At 33.4% G+C, this 17,302-nt stretch overlaps 1 protein-coding gene across 1 annotated transcript in view; it reads right to left on the bottom strand.

Moving 5' to 3' along the window:
• LOC126738340 (out at first protein) overlaps positions 1-17,302 on the bottom strand; it is a 274,579-nt gene that overhangs the window by 12,284 nt on the left and 244,993 nt on the right. The gene's annotated exons all lie outside the window — the stretch shown is intronic.

The following is a 17,302-nucleotide window of genomic DNA, read 5'->3' as shown; positions in this document are numbered from 1 at the left end:
AAAGTTGATTTTACTTCTATTTTAAATCGTTAGTAATTGTAAACACAAACGCAACAAACTACGAACTCCCACCTTGCGCATCTGCGCCCACCACGCGACTTCCATGTCGCTGTGATGCGCAGTCTTGGTTGGAGCTATAGAGAATGTAAGAATGTAATGTACGTTTCGGAAACCATATTTATGACACTTGACAATTAGAAGTTTCAATAGCTAGAAAGGGCGGCGCCACTGACGCTGGAACTTGAAATTACCAGCAGATATTGACATTTCGTAATTGAGAGTCATACCTGTAAATGTTGTTTGGTTAGTTTTAGGTTCTTTAAAATTTTAAATTATTATAAACTGTTATTAAATTGTAATGTTATCAGTCAAGTCTAATAATTTTAATATTAAATTTTGGTATCTGTCTAAATACACCACAACTCTGTGATATCACCCCAAATGATTGCGGAGAAACAATAGATTCACCCATACATCAGGGTTATGTCAAGTACATAGTACAATGAATTTTTAATGTAACTTTTTTAAGTAGAATATACTTTTATGTTAAGACATAATCAATTTCCTTTCAGTTTTTATTATCTTTTGTAGAGTTGACCTTTCATGTTCTGTGATATATGGTGATATTTTTGAATATTGTAATAAAACATAATTATAAATTTATTGTACATATTGAGTATAATACTGTTTTGTGTTGTAGCAAAAAGTAAAATATATTTTTATTTCTAAACATTTATAAAAATATATTTTCACAAATGTTAGGTCTGTTGTATCCAAATAACTTTAATTGGAAATGAGGTACTGAGTTTCTACTATACTTAGTCCTTAATAAACTTGTCCAAATGTTTGTTATTCCTATAAAACCTTTCCTTATTTTGTTATTAAAGTTTCTTCTTTTTAGCTCTTTTCTCTTATTTTTTGGAATAGCTATAATTTTATTTTTAGGAGTCTCATGTGTTTTCACTTTCATAACCAGTAGTAGACCCAGAGGCCAGAGACAAAAATGCAATTGAACTATGGTCATAAATTTATTTTTCCTGGCTATTTAAGAGAACTGGCTAAGCATTCATGTAAAAATCACTTAAAGCGCTAAATGCAAGCAAAAACCTTGGGCATGACTGCTATAAATATATATCGAAAGAGACCCAAGAAATAAGGTACTGTAACGATATTAACCGCCCCAAATACACCAGGTATTCTTGGGCTAATATTCAGACTTGAACTGCCTCCTAGAGGCGGAGGTCCTTATATATCAGCTAGGCCATTGTTCCGAAAGATTCGCTAACATTCCACGTATCACCAGAGATGTCGCGCTGGGTGCCCACCAAGATGATTTTTGAATGATAAAATCATCTCGGTGAAAATAGATAAATATATTGTAAATAAATGTTTTGATTAATGTTAATTCATTGTGTTTAGTGTGTAATAAAACAGTTGACTATTTGTATGCATCAAATGCTTTAAATTATATCTAAATGAACTAAATAAACTTCCATTTTAAGTTAACGACTTTGAGAATTGTATTTGTATTAATTCCCTAAGATCCTCATTGTGTCGAACAGATTAAATCAAAAAGCGAAATTACTATGGCTACAGTCTACGACCCTCATTGATTAAAAGTTTCTGGTTTTTCCCTTGTTTAACTCAAGTTAACAGTAATGTAAGTTTAATTGCTTTCAACTTAAATGAGTACCGTTTTTTAATTCCTTTTCTTTTGACCCAATTTCGATTCTTTTTATTGAATCCATTTAAATAAGATCTATTTTAATTACTATTTTAATTAAAACGGGGAAAAATCAGCTCTTTTCTGTGCTACGAAACTAGCAATACGTTTCAAAAAATTCACTGAAATTACGGCCCTTTGATGTATGTTTTTTTTTAATTCGGGTATTGCCACTGTTGAATAGAAAAAATTTGTTGAACAAAGGGAATGACCAATATGATTTTACAAACGGATTTATTTTTTCAAAAGCGGAGTTACAAAAAATACGGCATTTTAGTTAAACCGCTGATGCTTGAATTGTAATTTGGAAAACATGAAATAGAGTTACCGTTACTAAGCTTCTAACATATATATATATATATATATATATGGGTTTCCCAAAGACGGACAATTAAATAAACCAATTTCCTTTGGAGCCTATCTGTCCTCGTAACCCGACTAATTTGTCTAAAGCATTTTCAATTATCTGGCAGCGCTTAATTGTAGACTACAGGGGCGGCGGCAATATCTCTCGGGGGCGGCAAGTAATTAAAAATATTTAATCAAGGTACCGAGGCTGCCATACGAATTTGATATAGATTTTGATATTTAGTTGCACGCTAGGCATGGGGGAGATTGAAAACACTTTGTTAAATCATAAATTAAAAGATATATTTAAAATGTGTGTTAATATACATCTCAACATGACAATAAACTGAGGTGTGGTTGGGTTGGATGTGGTGAGTGGTGTTGCAAGTTCTGTCGTCGACTGCATCTTATCACTTTGCAGCTTAAGCCTTATTCCCAACCCAACCCAACCCAACCCAACCTGCTTGTTGATGAAACTAAACAGGATTATTCGTCATAGGGTTAAAATTGAAAAAACGAACACGTAATCCGCATGCCGCCGTGAGTGACTTAGTGCGTGATTACACCCTCGTGGTGATAAAATTTGGCTTTCCGCCACTCTTAGTGAAAAATATATATTGAAATCTACCCATTTTGCAAAAAAACATTTTTAGTGGATTTTCGCAAAAGCCGCTATTCTCGATAATTACCCTTGTCTCGTCCGCTGCTAGACGTAAGCCTCTCTTAACCTAAACCATACCATTAACAGGAATGCCTATTTTGCACTGATTGAGTCACATCTGAGATATGGTTTGTGTTTTTGGGGTGCGAGTACCAACCCATTATTTATGAGTGTTTTTATCTTGCAAAAGAGGGCTATCAGATATATTTGCAAAGTAGGTATAAGAGATTCATGTAGAGAACTTTTTATTACTCAGTCCTTACGTTGCCCTCTTTATTTATACTGGAAACGGTGTGCTTAATTCACAAAAAGTACAGAGGTCTCAATGTTGGAGTGTCAATGTTTGGAGGCACCATTATAGCAGTAGAAGGGCTAATGATGTGATTTTGCCTGTAACCTCAAACTCATTAATAAAAAGGTCATTTATATTTGATGGTAAAAAAATGTTTAATCATCTTCCAGCGGATATTAAGGAAGTGCAAAGTAATAGAGTCTTTAGAAAAAGGGTTAAAAAATGGTTGTCAAAATAAAGCATATTTTGATTTGATTTTGCTCAGTCTTGGGCATCATTTTGAAAATATCCCGTTTAAATCGTTCGTCCATGGAGTCAGCAGACGTCCTATTTTGTTTGATATTCTTGCGACGTGGTCAGCCCAGTTCCATTTTAAGTGGGGGATTCTTTCAGTTGCATTCGTAACTTTTGTCTGATCATCCCTTCTTATTTGGATCACGTGTTCCAGATATTTGTAAGATGTTACGTATTCGATTTCTTTTGTTTTTAACATTAGGTTACAGCTACAGGAACTAGTTAGTTACAAATAGAGTCTTGGCAATGATGAATATTAAGCCTACTTTTTGAGAGCGAGTAGTTTCAACACCATTTAGTTTGTCTCGTTAAGTCGGTCTAAGATCAGCATTATAACGTCAGAAAAACTTGGGTGATTCAGTTTTTATCCATTCAAGTTTATGACCTTACTTTGTCTAATTCGACCTTTTAAAACACAGATTCCATGAGAGTTGTAAAAAATTTAAGAGAAATTGTGTCGCCTTATTGGACGCCCTTTTCAATCCTGAACTGAACTGTTTATGCATGTATTTTTGCTTTTGCTGTTGCCTGCTTACATATATATCGTAATATGGAGCTGTATCGACGGCCTATTCGACAGTTTACGAGAGTTTCAAAAGATTCATGGTGATTTATCGAATTCTTTAGTTCTGTCCTGATGCTTTTCTTACGCATAATAAAAGTAATAGCATTATTCCATACTTGCGGGGTTGTCGCTTCATGTCGGCATTTATTAAAGAGTTTGGGTATTGTTTTGTGTAACTTACATCCTCCTAATCTGATGACTTTTACAAAAATACCGTCTTCACTAGAGTCTTTATTTTTTTTAATTTCTGACAATTTTACGACTTCAGTTATGGTTGGCATCTCCTCCAACCTTTGGTTTATGTCAGGTATATTTTCTATGCTTCTGCTTGATTGTAATTTGAAAAAAAAAAACATAAAAAAATATACTTCTTTAACCGTGACTCTTAGGGTTCTAGGGTAAAAAGTTTAAAAATGACCCCAATAATATCCAAAAGAAAATTGACGGTTCATGTGCCAAATACTTTGACTTTTTTAGTTTTCCTTTATTGTCCTTCCGATATTCAATTTAAGTCTTAAAGATAATGTAGAAGATTATCAATGAATTGCCCTACTATCAACTCTAGGCTTAGAAAAATTGATAAGTGTCTTTTGAAATATTATTAGATAGAATCGAATTTAAATTTGGATTCCACAAAATTTTTTATAATCTTATTTTTTAAAATATATCTTTCTAATAAAGAGCATTCAGTAACATAATAAAGTACAAATCATAGGCGTTTATTCCTACATTGGGGATACCACAAGGATTATTATTAGGTCCACTATGTTTATTGACCGCAACACCAGAATTACTAAAAAATGATCATGCTTATTATTTGGCGGCGATGATTTAAAAATTTATAAAAACCTACTCTGATTTACTGACAGGCTATTTTTTAATAAGTGATGAAATATTGATTGTTATCATAATTTTAAATATTTTGGGCAAAAAGAAGTCTAATAGGTTAAAGCGGCTTACATATTAATTATCAGTTTTTGAAATTATATGCATCATTTGAAAAAGAACCGTGCAATTCAATATAGTAAAATAAAAAAATTGCAAATAAATTGATAACTTCGTTACAATACCTTAGCTATACAAGTCCATTACATGCCAATAAAATCCAAATTTGTAACAAATTTTAAACTGTATGAGAGCATTTCAGATGCCGAAAATTGATTATTCTAATTAGCTTTTAATAAATTACAAACCGCTAATAATCATTATTATTCCGGCCAGTAACGTTATGTACTTGCCTTTATCAACTATGGAGAATTTATGTATCTATCTATTAACACTGTATGTTGTTTGCGGTTATTTTATATACAGATAGGCGAATGGATCACCACACTATAAACTTCCTAACAGACGAGATGTAGCAACGCCGCCGCCGCGACAGGACGCTGGTGTTGAAGATTCGAACTCGATTATTTAAAATTTTATTTTAGTAAGCGTCTGACGTAGGTGGGAGCTGTACCTCATGCGGCAAAATTTAAAAAAATATTATGCGGCAATCAATATTTTTCTAATCCAAGAGTTACATGTGTAAAACCCGCATAGATTGGTAATTACAATTTTTTTATGCTATGCATTGCATATTGAAGATTAAAGCGTTGTTCTTATTAAAATAAAATAGAAATTCTAATAAAAATAAAATGTAAGGAATAAAAAAAAAACAGAAAATAAAAATGATAAACCTAGCAAATAATTCTTTAAATAAAAGGCTTAAAAAGACCTCGTTCTTAAGTTAAACAAAAGAATAGCCTATCGTAAACGCTGTTTCTTACTTCCAAAAGAGCAGGACTGCCAAGTTGTTGAAAATAGTTGTTGAAAACTTATTTCAGATCTATATTAGTGAGGAAATGAACAGCAGGAAAAAAGTGGTGTACTATCAATGAAAAATGGCCCAATAATATGGTCGCCTAAATACTCAACTTTTGAAGGTACCGAGTACGGAACTGAAAACTTCTGTGCTTGTTTTTCTGAGACCAGTAACAAACAATGGAAGGATTGTGTTGTATAGCATGCAATAGAAAAGAGAAAAGAGAAACTCATCTGAAAACAAAATATTTTCTAAGAAATTTTAATTTTCATTTGTCATTTCAGTCATGGTTCGCCACTTGCCATCAGAAAACACCTCCTGAATTTTGGAATATTTAAAACACTTGTATTCATGTTTTTTCCAAATACTCGTCACAGTTTTATGGTGTATACAGTTCCTCTTCAACACTTCTGTTCGATCGTGTTAAATCTAAAACTAAAGCTCTACAAACCATTTCCTCCCGCCGTTTGAGCTTTGATGTGACAATTTAAAATAGTTTTAGCACGAGAAATCAATCTAATTTCAAAATTTTTCCTCCATAAAACCATTTAATCAATTGCACTTTTTCGGAAATATACCCCTTCCGCCCCTAACAGCAACAATGACAAATATTTAAGAAAAATTGAAATAAGCAAAATGAGGTCTGAAGATTGTGCCGTATCGAAAAAATAGCAAATCAGACGATCGGAATCCGCCGCGCCGTTTATCAACCAAAAAGTAAGCAAGAAGAGGTTGCCATTTTTAATGCCTATGTGTAGTCTTTTATTCGCCAACCTGTATAGAAAGTTAAACAAACTATATAGGGTAATTCATATTCATAAGGAAATGTAAATACGTCGGGTACGTATTCCGGAGCCCAACATAAACATAAACGTTGTCGAATACCGGTGGTCTTATAAAAACCCTCACGTTACGGTAGAACATAATTTCCAACATAAATTCAACTCAAACTTTCCAGCATTAATGTTTGGTGTGGAATATCAAATGATTATTCAAATTGTCCAATAATAACCGACGGTAGTATTATAAACCGATGAATTGGTCGGCGTAGTCCGTGTAATTGGCCAACTAGATTGCTAGATCCTAATCCTTAAAGAGTGGTTCTAATTACTGGTAAAAAAAATTGCCATGTGCTTAGAAGTAAATGGTGAAATTCTTGAAAATTCTAAAACCTAGCTTATATTTTGTTGAACATACTTTAAGATTGTGACTGTTCAAAATAATAAAAGAACGTGTAGGTGACTCTACCTACAAGTAAGAGCCATACTAATATTAGATTAGAATTCATCATACACAAAAATATTTCCTCACGAATCACCCTGTATAACATTAGTACGGTATTTTTGTCACGTTTTACAGAAAATGCAAATTTATTTTTCTTTGCCCTATAAAAATAGCAAGATTGCATGGTTATTTAAATAACCCCACTACACAACAGAGTAATTACTATGAAAATTTCGCGGTTTTCTAGATGTCTATTCGATAAAAAAGATGTTGTTTTTTCCGTTTTCTCTTATCCTTCTCCGTCTTAAAGTTTCTTCGCCTCGGTCCCGAGGGAAATACTTTTAAAAGCTTTTTAATTTAAATAATTCGTGTTGTGGATGGGTTGAGGCCTCCCTTTGTTGTGTTTGCTTGCCCCGTTTTATGGGTGATAAAGAAGTAGCGACGAAATGGTCTTTTTCGAATTATTAAACAGAATATTTTAAACCTAAAGTGAATAATAAATCGCTTTTCTTTTTCAAATAAAAACAACAAAAAGATTAGCTTAATTAGGCGAGAGTTTTATTGAAAAATTGAACAGCATAGTCAAGGTGTCAGAGGGTTCAGAGCCGATAAAAGCCGCGGGATTGTTTTCGGACGAAATAAAATTGTCACTCTAAAATTTATGATGTCGCCAACCGATGAGTTGAAACAAAAGGTTGATTGGCTTGTTATTAATTGGTTTTAAACGTCGATACTTTTTAAACTCGCAATGTGAATCGCGCTAGAGTCGGCAGAGGGAAAAATATTCTTTCTATGACTATTACTTAATAGACGCATTTCGATATAGTTTTTGGGATTTAGTGAGCTATAGGCTAGTGAGACTAGTCACGGAAAAATCTGGACACAGGCTGTGGAGGATTTTTCTCTCCTTCTGAAATAGTGAATTGCAAGGATTCTGTGACCCATATCGTAGGCAGAGAGGAGTGACAGAAGTCCAATGGTTTTACATTGCTAAATAGAATGAGCAATAGAGCTAGTTTAGGATTCTGTGGTCCCATATATGAGCGAAGAGATCGACCAAGAAAGATATCTCCATCCAGGAGTTCGGTTTTAACAGTCGTGGTGTTCGCATCGCGGCCTGGTTAGCTTCCTCTCAGCAGGAAAAGGCGTGGAAACCCCAACTGTGGAAATCGAATTCCACAGTCGGGGTTTCCGGAACTAGGCGCTGTGATTCTTATTAATCCAGAGTTTTTGAGTTGACAGAAGACACGAGGGGAATGGTATGTAGCGGCCATATTAAATTCGTGAATTTCGGCCGAAATCTTGAAACTTTGGAGCTGAAAGAGACCGGTTATCCATGAAATCAGTAGCAGTCTGGAGAGGTAATCTTAGTATGTACTTAGTTTTAGAGGTGTGAGCATTTTGTCATTAGTGATGTTTTTTTTTTAAATTTTTTTTTAACTAACTAAAATTTTTTGAAAAAACGTTGAAACAGGAACTAATTAATTAATCGAAAGAAGCTATGTTCCTCTGTTCCAATCAAGTTTCTAACTTTATTAGTTTTTAAGATGTGAGAATTTTGTATTAGTAATTTATTATTTTTTATATTTTTTTCCAACTTCTAAGGCAAATTTCATCATTGCAAAAAATTTTTTTTAAAAACGCTGAAACAGGAACTAATTAATTAATCAGAAGAATCTATGTTCCAAATTTAAAGTTTACACCTTCATTAGATTCACCTTCATTATTCTTTTAGAGGTGTTAGCATTTTGTCATTAGGGTGAGGTCACAAGGGTGTGAGGACTTACATAAAAAAGCAGCCCCTTTCAAGCCAGCACAAACTGGATAAGGGAACCTGCAAAGAAAAAGAAGCTGTTGAAGTACAGACTTCAACAGAGGAAACATTACATGGTAAAATAGCTCAAGCTGCCTAGACCAGAGGTCCACCAAAAGAGAGTGATGTACACTCGGTGTTGGAAACAAGCTGACAGCTGCAGCCCCCGTGTGTCGATTTTCAAATTTTGCGGCTGCACAATGGCGAGCTAACGATACCCCTTTTGTCAATTTTTTGACATAACTAATTGTAGTAATTTTCTCATCACCAAAGTTATGTTCAAAAAATAGAACTCTTTAATAATAATTTATGTGTTACTATTTATTTTTTACCAAACTTCTGGGCAAGAGGTCTTACGAAGCTCACTTTCTTACAACTTATAATTTGTTCAAATACCTATTAAGAAAATATAAAATAATATTGTAGAATTCTTTATAAAAAAAAGATTTTCAGAAATAGTTCAACAAATAGTTAGTTTTTTTATTTTACTTCATCGAATATAATAACAGACTACAACACCCCTAGGCTAGTGACAATTGGCACAAAAAATTCACATATAAATTAAATTTAAAATATTACAAAAAAAAGCCACAACTTAACCATATTGACTATAAGAATGTTCCCTTGTAAAATGCATATAATCAAATTACGAAAATAGATAACTGAAAACTATTAATGAAAAATCCCCAGAATTACTTTTGGGATGTTTGTGCACCACACGTTAACTCTCCTAAGGCTAATAAGGAGTCATTCTCTCTGAGATCTAATGATGGGTTAATAATTCCCAAGCTTCTACACTTACAGCATCATTATTGGATGTTGTACAGAGGAGCCGTTTAAATTAAGTGAATCTTCGATATTGTGTAGGGCATTCTTTGGCAATAAATGCATGGGGTTCCACATGCGATTAGAAATTCAGTCTCTTTTCTCATCTAAGATGACTTGCAAGGGTATTTTTGCTGCTATCTTTGAAGCAATCTCCTGACCATGGCCAAATGAGTGTTGCAAAACTGGACCGCAGATTAGTTGGACAATAACATCCAATTTTATTACTACCTTGTGTTGTAAATTTATCATCTATGACATACGTAATTAATTAATTTGGTGTCTTTGGTTGTAATAAACCTATTCAAGCCTTCCTATTCAAGTTTCGAACCTTGAAATAAATAAATATAAATTATAATAAGAGTTTCATTATTATAATGAAATTCTTATTAAGTGAAGGAAGAAAAAAATGGAACTATAAATAATACTAGATACCAAATTTACCTGAACCCAACCATTTTTAAGCAATATGTTATCCTTAACTAGTAACTTATAGATAACATACCGGGTGACCCAATAAGACTGTTTCTCGGCCATATCTCGGAAACCGTTGATCGTATGATTTAGGGGTAAAAAAAATCATTGGATAAATCGGTCATGAAGAATCCCTGAAAAATGTTTTTAAGTTCTAAAAATCCCACCAGAGGGCGTAACTGCCATCATAAATTTTAAAATTGCATTTTATTTAAATCTCGCATAATAACTAAACAATTTTTTTCACGTTTTTAGAGAGAACAGTATCTCTCATTATTGTAAAAAAAAATGTTAATTTAAAAATAAAGATGGTGGTGGGCGTTCAATTTTGGCAATAACCTCCTTTAACTTCTTAACGGTTTAATCGATTTTAACAAATTTGTTATCGTTGAAAAGAGTATTCTTTGGGCAAAAATAATCAACCAAAGTATAATTAGTTTAGTTGAATGCTTCTACGCCAGGGGGCTAGTTTTGACACCATGACCCAAAATCTTAAAAAAAATAAAAGAAAACAAATGGATTGATATGATTTTTTCTTTATGAAAAAGTAGCCAAATAACATCCAAAGAAGCCAGTAACAAATATCTTCCTAGCCTCAAATATTGGGATAATGAGATTAATTGAACATTGAAGGCCAAGGATTGCTCGGTAAATTTCTTGAAACTATTAAAAATTTAACTACAAATTCAAAATTATAAATATTTCTTATTTTAATCATTTAATCATTGAAACTTGATAATTTTTTAAGCTTTGATATTCAGTGATTGCTTGGAATTTTATGTGGATTACAAAATAGTGATAATAATAACCTGAAAAGCTTAAACTGAATCAAATTCTAAAGTTTCATTACCAGCTTCCAACAGTGATTTTGTCTATATACACTTGGTGCTCTTTCATACTGGCAACGAATATTTAAATAACTTTAAAATAATGTAAGAGGCTTCATATTACAATTATACTACACATTTTGCGTCACACACATTAGGTTTATAAATTTTCTACTGGTGCTCCTTCCAAATTACCTAAATATTAGAAAATAAACCCAATTAAACTACATTTAGACTAATTAGACTTATTCTCCCTAGACACTCCACTTTTTGTACTGTAAAAATACTATAAATGCCGAGAAATCAGCTGATTCTCAGTCCTTCCGGAATGACACAAGCGGTAAACCACACAATGTCTCGAACGTTAGCGGGAATCTTCAGGAGCAGCGTTCTACCGATTATATAAGGAGCCGCATTGCCGATAGTTGTCAGTTCAGTGAAGTAAAGTTCGGAATATAGGCGCGAAATTAAAATAGTTGTAAATAAATAATAGTCATGAGTGATCGTGTTTTCCTAGTCAAATATGTAAATAAATTAGTTGACTAGTTTAGATTATTTAAATTCACACCTAACGAAGGAGAAAAATGCTACAGTACGAAAGGTCATTTTCATATATTATTATCTGCAACAAAGTTATTAGTTTTTTGTTTTATTATATTTATATAAAATTGTTTTATTAATTTTTACTACAAACAATTTAGTGTGTCAAAGTATTATTTATCTTATAGGAAAAAAAATACAGAAATCAGTTGTCGTTTGTGTCGACGCTTCGAAATGTAATTTTAAATAATATATTAATTTAGATTACCTGGGGAAAATTAAAAACTTAAGCTATAAACCCTTTCAAAAGTGTCCAAAAGATATTAAAACGAGTTACAACCATTAGATATTAATGCCAGGTTTGGCTTTTATCCTGAAGTTTTAAATAGAAAGGAGAAAGTTATATCCCGATGAAATATTATTACTAGCTGAATAGAATTTATAATTCTATTTTTGTTAAATAATGAAAATATTTTCAGGACAAAAAAAACTATTCCAAATTTAGAACAGTGTTGTTTTGTAAAATATTGATTTATGTAAATAGTCATTATTTTAAAATACTTCACTAATCGGCTTCAAAATAAAGTCATATTAAATAGATATATGATTTTATTATATTAAATATATTAATAAATAATACCGATATTGTTAAATAAAATTATTATAGTATTTATAAGAGATACGAATTTTGAAATGTATTATTCATTTAATAAATGGCATGATCCTAAATAAAATAGGTAACAAATTCCCTATCCCAAAAGGCATAGAGACCTTCGTAAAGGTCACGGAAATGACCACTTCCGGAGTCGCAAAACAACAAAATAACTAGTTGTAACGAGAGAAAGAGAGAAGGGACATCCCCGTTTCCAGATCCGGATCTGACCGATAGCGCGTTCCGGTGTCTTCCGGGGACGGTAACAATTCAATCGGAATTTATATTGGAAGTTCGCGATTGCCTCGAACATCTGGGACGTTGCCACACTATCTTTGGGACATATAGACGGATATGCACGGTTCGTTTCTTTTAAATGATTGCCAGACGTACTTTCCTGGTTGTGCGCAAGTTTTATTTGAAAATAGAATTATATGACCCTCACAAATCTTGTCACATACAAAATAGTAAAATGGAGTATAGTTCTGAATACAAATTTTTAAAGGTTGGATTTCAAAGTTTGAATTTAAGGCATAATAACAATTATTTTTAATTTACCACCTAATTTGAACAAACTATTAGACACTATTGGAAATGTTTAAAATTTGGGTTTGTTGATTGAATATTAATAAAGATCTGAGGCTCAATGTTAAAGAGACTGTTGAAGGGTTACGAACTAAAATCCAGGATTAGTTGTTCACAGATAAGCTCTGTCTCAATAATAGTAAAACTGAGAATTAATTTTTTTATAAGGAAACCTACAGCCAAATTTTCCGGTGAATAATGATGTGTGATTAGTTCTTGAGCGTTGATTGAGAATATGAATTGAATATATTATTCAATCAACGTCACTTGGGAGGCTCCTGTTTGACAGCCGGCTGCAAAAATCTACAAAATAATTTACCATTAAGAAATCTATCAACGAGTGTCTCCAAACATATCTTCATATATTACTTAGTCATTATCACAGGGAGGGATAATGACTAAGCCGTCTTTATCTTAGGGAAATTTATAGGGGTTTCATCCAAAGTTGATGCATGGAAACCGAATTCTCTCTCAACCCTAACAAAATCGAGCTCATACTCTTCATCAAAAGAAGGGATTTTTCGAAGTTCAGACTTCCAATAATGTGCCAGAGACCCATGTAACTAAAGTAAGGTGCAAGTACTTGGGGATCTATCTCGACAGCAAGCTGACCCGAACCCAACATATTAATGAGGCAGTAAACAAGGCATTTGCCAACCAGTGGCAACTCTGAGGGATAGTCGACAGGAAATTAGATATAAGACCTAACATACTACACTGGCTCCACACTGTTGTAACTAGACCTAGAGTAATAATGATCTATGTACTGATTGATGTATACATTGTAATCACTGATCCATATCAGTGGTCTGGTGATTGGGAAGGTGTATAATGAAGAAAATCTGGCTAGACTGTGTTGGCATAACAGGTGCAATAAGGGACATAACAGAAGTAGCGCTTAACATTCTTCTAGGACTGCCAGAGCTTTTACTGTACATTCAGAGCGAGGTAACAAAAGCCAGCAGAAAGGTTGAAGTAATAAAATTGCATTACTAAAATAAGAGCATTGCAAGAGCTACTGACCGCCAGTTGTTTGCGTTACATCCAAACATAAATAATATCGATAACTATGTGAATAGGTTGATAAAAGAATTTGACGAAAATTTGAAATGATGATTGAATCTGTGTTTAATATTTTGAAAGATAAAACATTTTACCCGTACAAGATAAAATTTGCTCATGAATTTTATAAAGATGATTTTGATTGCAGATTGAAGTTTCATGAACTAATGTCCCAACGTATAATCAATAACGCAAATCTGTTATTTAATTATTGTTGCTTGGATGCGTGTACGTTCCTTGTAAATAGTGCTGTAAATAGATATAACTGTCGATATTGAAAAACTTGAATCCACACTCGTAATGGCTCCATTGCTAAAATAGAGGAAAAGGAACTTTTTATTTCGCTATATCCGAATACAAACAACAGAGTATGACTAGGTGGCTTTTACCGTATTAACATAGTAAAATAAGATGAATGGCCGAATATATTGGTTAAACCTCGTAAAGACTTGCAAAAATGGAATATAGACGACATACAGAATGGCGCACATCACTATCAGAAGCCGGAGTGTACCGAAGGAAAACTAATCGAGGGCAGGTCTTCTCATTGGAAAGTTACACGACGATCTTCCAGGGAGAAGTATTCGCAATGTATGCCGATAAGTTAAGGAACCCTAATAAAACCGAAGGCATCCTGACTTCTTTCTCGATCTAGAAATGTCACCGAGGACGCTTATTATTTCATATGAGAATGCGATAGGTGGGCTAGTTTGTAAAATGAAACCATGAGATAACCACACTTGCCACCGTAGATTTCAATAACCTGGACTGGAAAAATCAGTTTTATTTCATTAGGAAGACAGGTTGCCTGGGTAGGGTTATAGAGGACGATCAGCAGTAACGAGACGGGGTTACGAGGATTTGCGAAAAAGGACTTTTAAGCTTACCCATTGGACTTTGGTCGCCCATGTTATTACCACTATTACTTAATAGGCTTGGGAGGTCCCGTAGGGATACTGGCTATCTGGGGATAAATTGTTGCAGCAAAATACCAGTCTGTATGACCGAACTAGATCGGTGAGATTTTAGTGCCAAAATTAGGAAAGAGGATAGTTTGTAAAGAATAATCAAGATTAATAAATTATTAGGCATTGAAAGTTTGTAAGTACATTACTTAAAGAAATAAAAACAGATACTCTTAGAACATTGAAAGGCTAAAATTAGCATTTTCGTGGAACTATGGGCAGTTTGTTTGCTTGCAACATCTCTAATACAATGATGCCAAATGCTTATGTAGATATGGCAAAAAACACTTTATATCATTAAAATAGATGACTTATTTTGATAGGCACAAAACAATACTACTGTTTCTCTTTAATAAAATATGAAGCATTTTTTTAAATAAAATATGATAAGATACTCTATAAAAAAGTCAATATTCAAAGTCAAATGAATGCAGGTAACGTATATTAGAGAAAAAGGCAACATCATTGCAACGCCGCTCGATCGCATTGTTGATTCATAGATTATGCTTTAAATTATAAACAATATTACCGTTTATGAACTCTTTTTTTTACGTCATTAGAGGAAAGGTATGTCACTAGAGTAAAGGTAATCTGTAATCTCCTTGTATGTATCTTTCTGTGATCTTCTATTCTACGTGTCTGATGACTGTTCTTTCTAATGATGTTTTGACAATATCGGTATTTATTTGTGAAAAGATCGGCTTGAATCGCCTTTTTCCTATGGTGCGGCACAAACACCCCAAGTTAGTTGTAACTAGACCTAGAGTAATAATGATCTATGTACTGATTGATGTATACATTGTAATCACTGATCCATATCAGTGGTCTGGTGATTGGGAAGGTGTATAATGAAGAAAATCTGGCTAGACTGTGTTGGCATAACAGGTGCAATAAGGGACATAACAGAAGTAGCGCTTAACATTCTTCTAGGACTGCCAGAGCTTTTACTGTACATTCAGAGCGAGGTAACAAAAGCCAGCAGAAAGGTTGAAGTAATAAAATTGCATTACTAAAATAAGAGCATTGCAAGAGCTACTGACCGCCAGTTGTTTGCGTTACATCCAAACATAAATAATATCGATAACTATGTGAATAGGTTGATAAAAGAATTTGACGAAAATTTGAAATGATGATTGAATCTGTGTTTAATATTTTGAAAGATAAAACATTTTACCCGTACAAGATAAAATTTGCTCATGAATTTTATAAAGATGATTTTGATTGCAGATTGAAGTTTCATGAACTAATGTCCCAACGTATAATCAATAACGCAAATCTGTTATTTAATTATTGTTGCTTGGATGCGTGTACGTTCCTTGTAAATAGTGCTGTAAATAGATATAACTGTCGATATTGAAAAACTTGAATCCACACTCGTAATGGCTCCATTGCTAAAATAGAGGAAAAGGAACTTTTTATTTCGCTATATCCGAATACAAACAACAGAGTATGACTAGGTGGCTTTTACCGTATTAACATAGTAAAATAAGATGAATGGCCGAATATATTGGTTAAACCTCGTAAAGACTTGCAAAAATGGAATATAGACGACATACAGAATGGCGCACATCACTATCAGAAGCCGGAGTGTACCGAAGGAAAACTAATCGAGGGCAGGTCTTCTCATTGGAAAGTTACACGACGATCTTCCAGGGAGAAGTATTCGCAATGTATGCCGATAAGTTAAGGAACCCTAATAAAACCGAAGGCATCCTGACTTCTTTCTCGATCTAGAAATGTCACCGAGGACGCTTATTATTTCATATGAGAATGCGATAGGTGGGCTAGTTTGTAAAATGAAACCATGAGATAACCACACTTGCCACCGTAGATTTCAATAACCTGGACTGGAAAAATCAGTTTTATTTCATTAGGAAGACAGGTTGCCTGGGTAGGGTTATAGAGGACGATCAGCAGTAACGAGACGGGGTTACGAGGATTTGCGAAAAAGGACTTTTAAGCTTACCCATTGGACTTTGGTCGCCCATGTTATTACCACTATTACTTAATAGGCTTGGGAGGTCCCGTAGGGATACTGGCTATCTGGGGATAAATTGTTGCAGCAAAATACCAGTCTGTATGACCGAACTAGATCGGTGAGATTTTAGTGCCAAAATTAGGAAAGAGGATAGTTTGTAAAGAATAATCAAGATTAATAAATTATTAGGCATTGAAAGTTTGTAAGTACATTACTTAAAGAAATAAAAACAGATACTCTTAGAACATTGAAAGGCTAAAATTAGCATTTTCGTGGAACTATGGGCAGTTTGTTTGCTTGCAACATCTCTAATACAATGATGCCAAATGCTTATGTAGATATGGCAAAAAACACTTTATATCATTAAAATAGATGACTTATTTTGATAGGCACAAAACAATACTACTGTTTCTCTTTAATAAAATATGAAGCATTTTTTTAAATAAAATATGATAAGATACTCTATAAAAAAGTCAATATTCAAAGTCAAATGAATGCAGGTAACGTATATTAGAGAAAAAGGCAACATCATTGCAACGCCGCTCGATCGCATTGTTGATTCATAGATTATGCTTTAAATTATAAACAATATTACCGTTTATGAACTCTTTTTTTTACGTCATTAGAGGAAAGGTATGTCACTAGAGTAAAGGTAATCTGTAATCTCCTT

This window comes from Anthonomus grandis, chromosome 7 (genome assembly GCF_022605725.1).
Source record: "Anthonomus grandis grandis chromosome 7, icAntGran1.3, whole genome shotgun sequence".
NCBI lineage: Eukaryota > Metazoa > Arthropoda > Insecta > Coleoptera > Curculionidae > Anthonomus > Anthonomus grandis.
The sequence above is the reverse complement of the archived record's forward strand: the minus strand, read 5'-3'. Positions and strand labels throughout refer to the sequence as shown.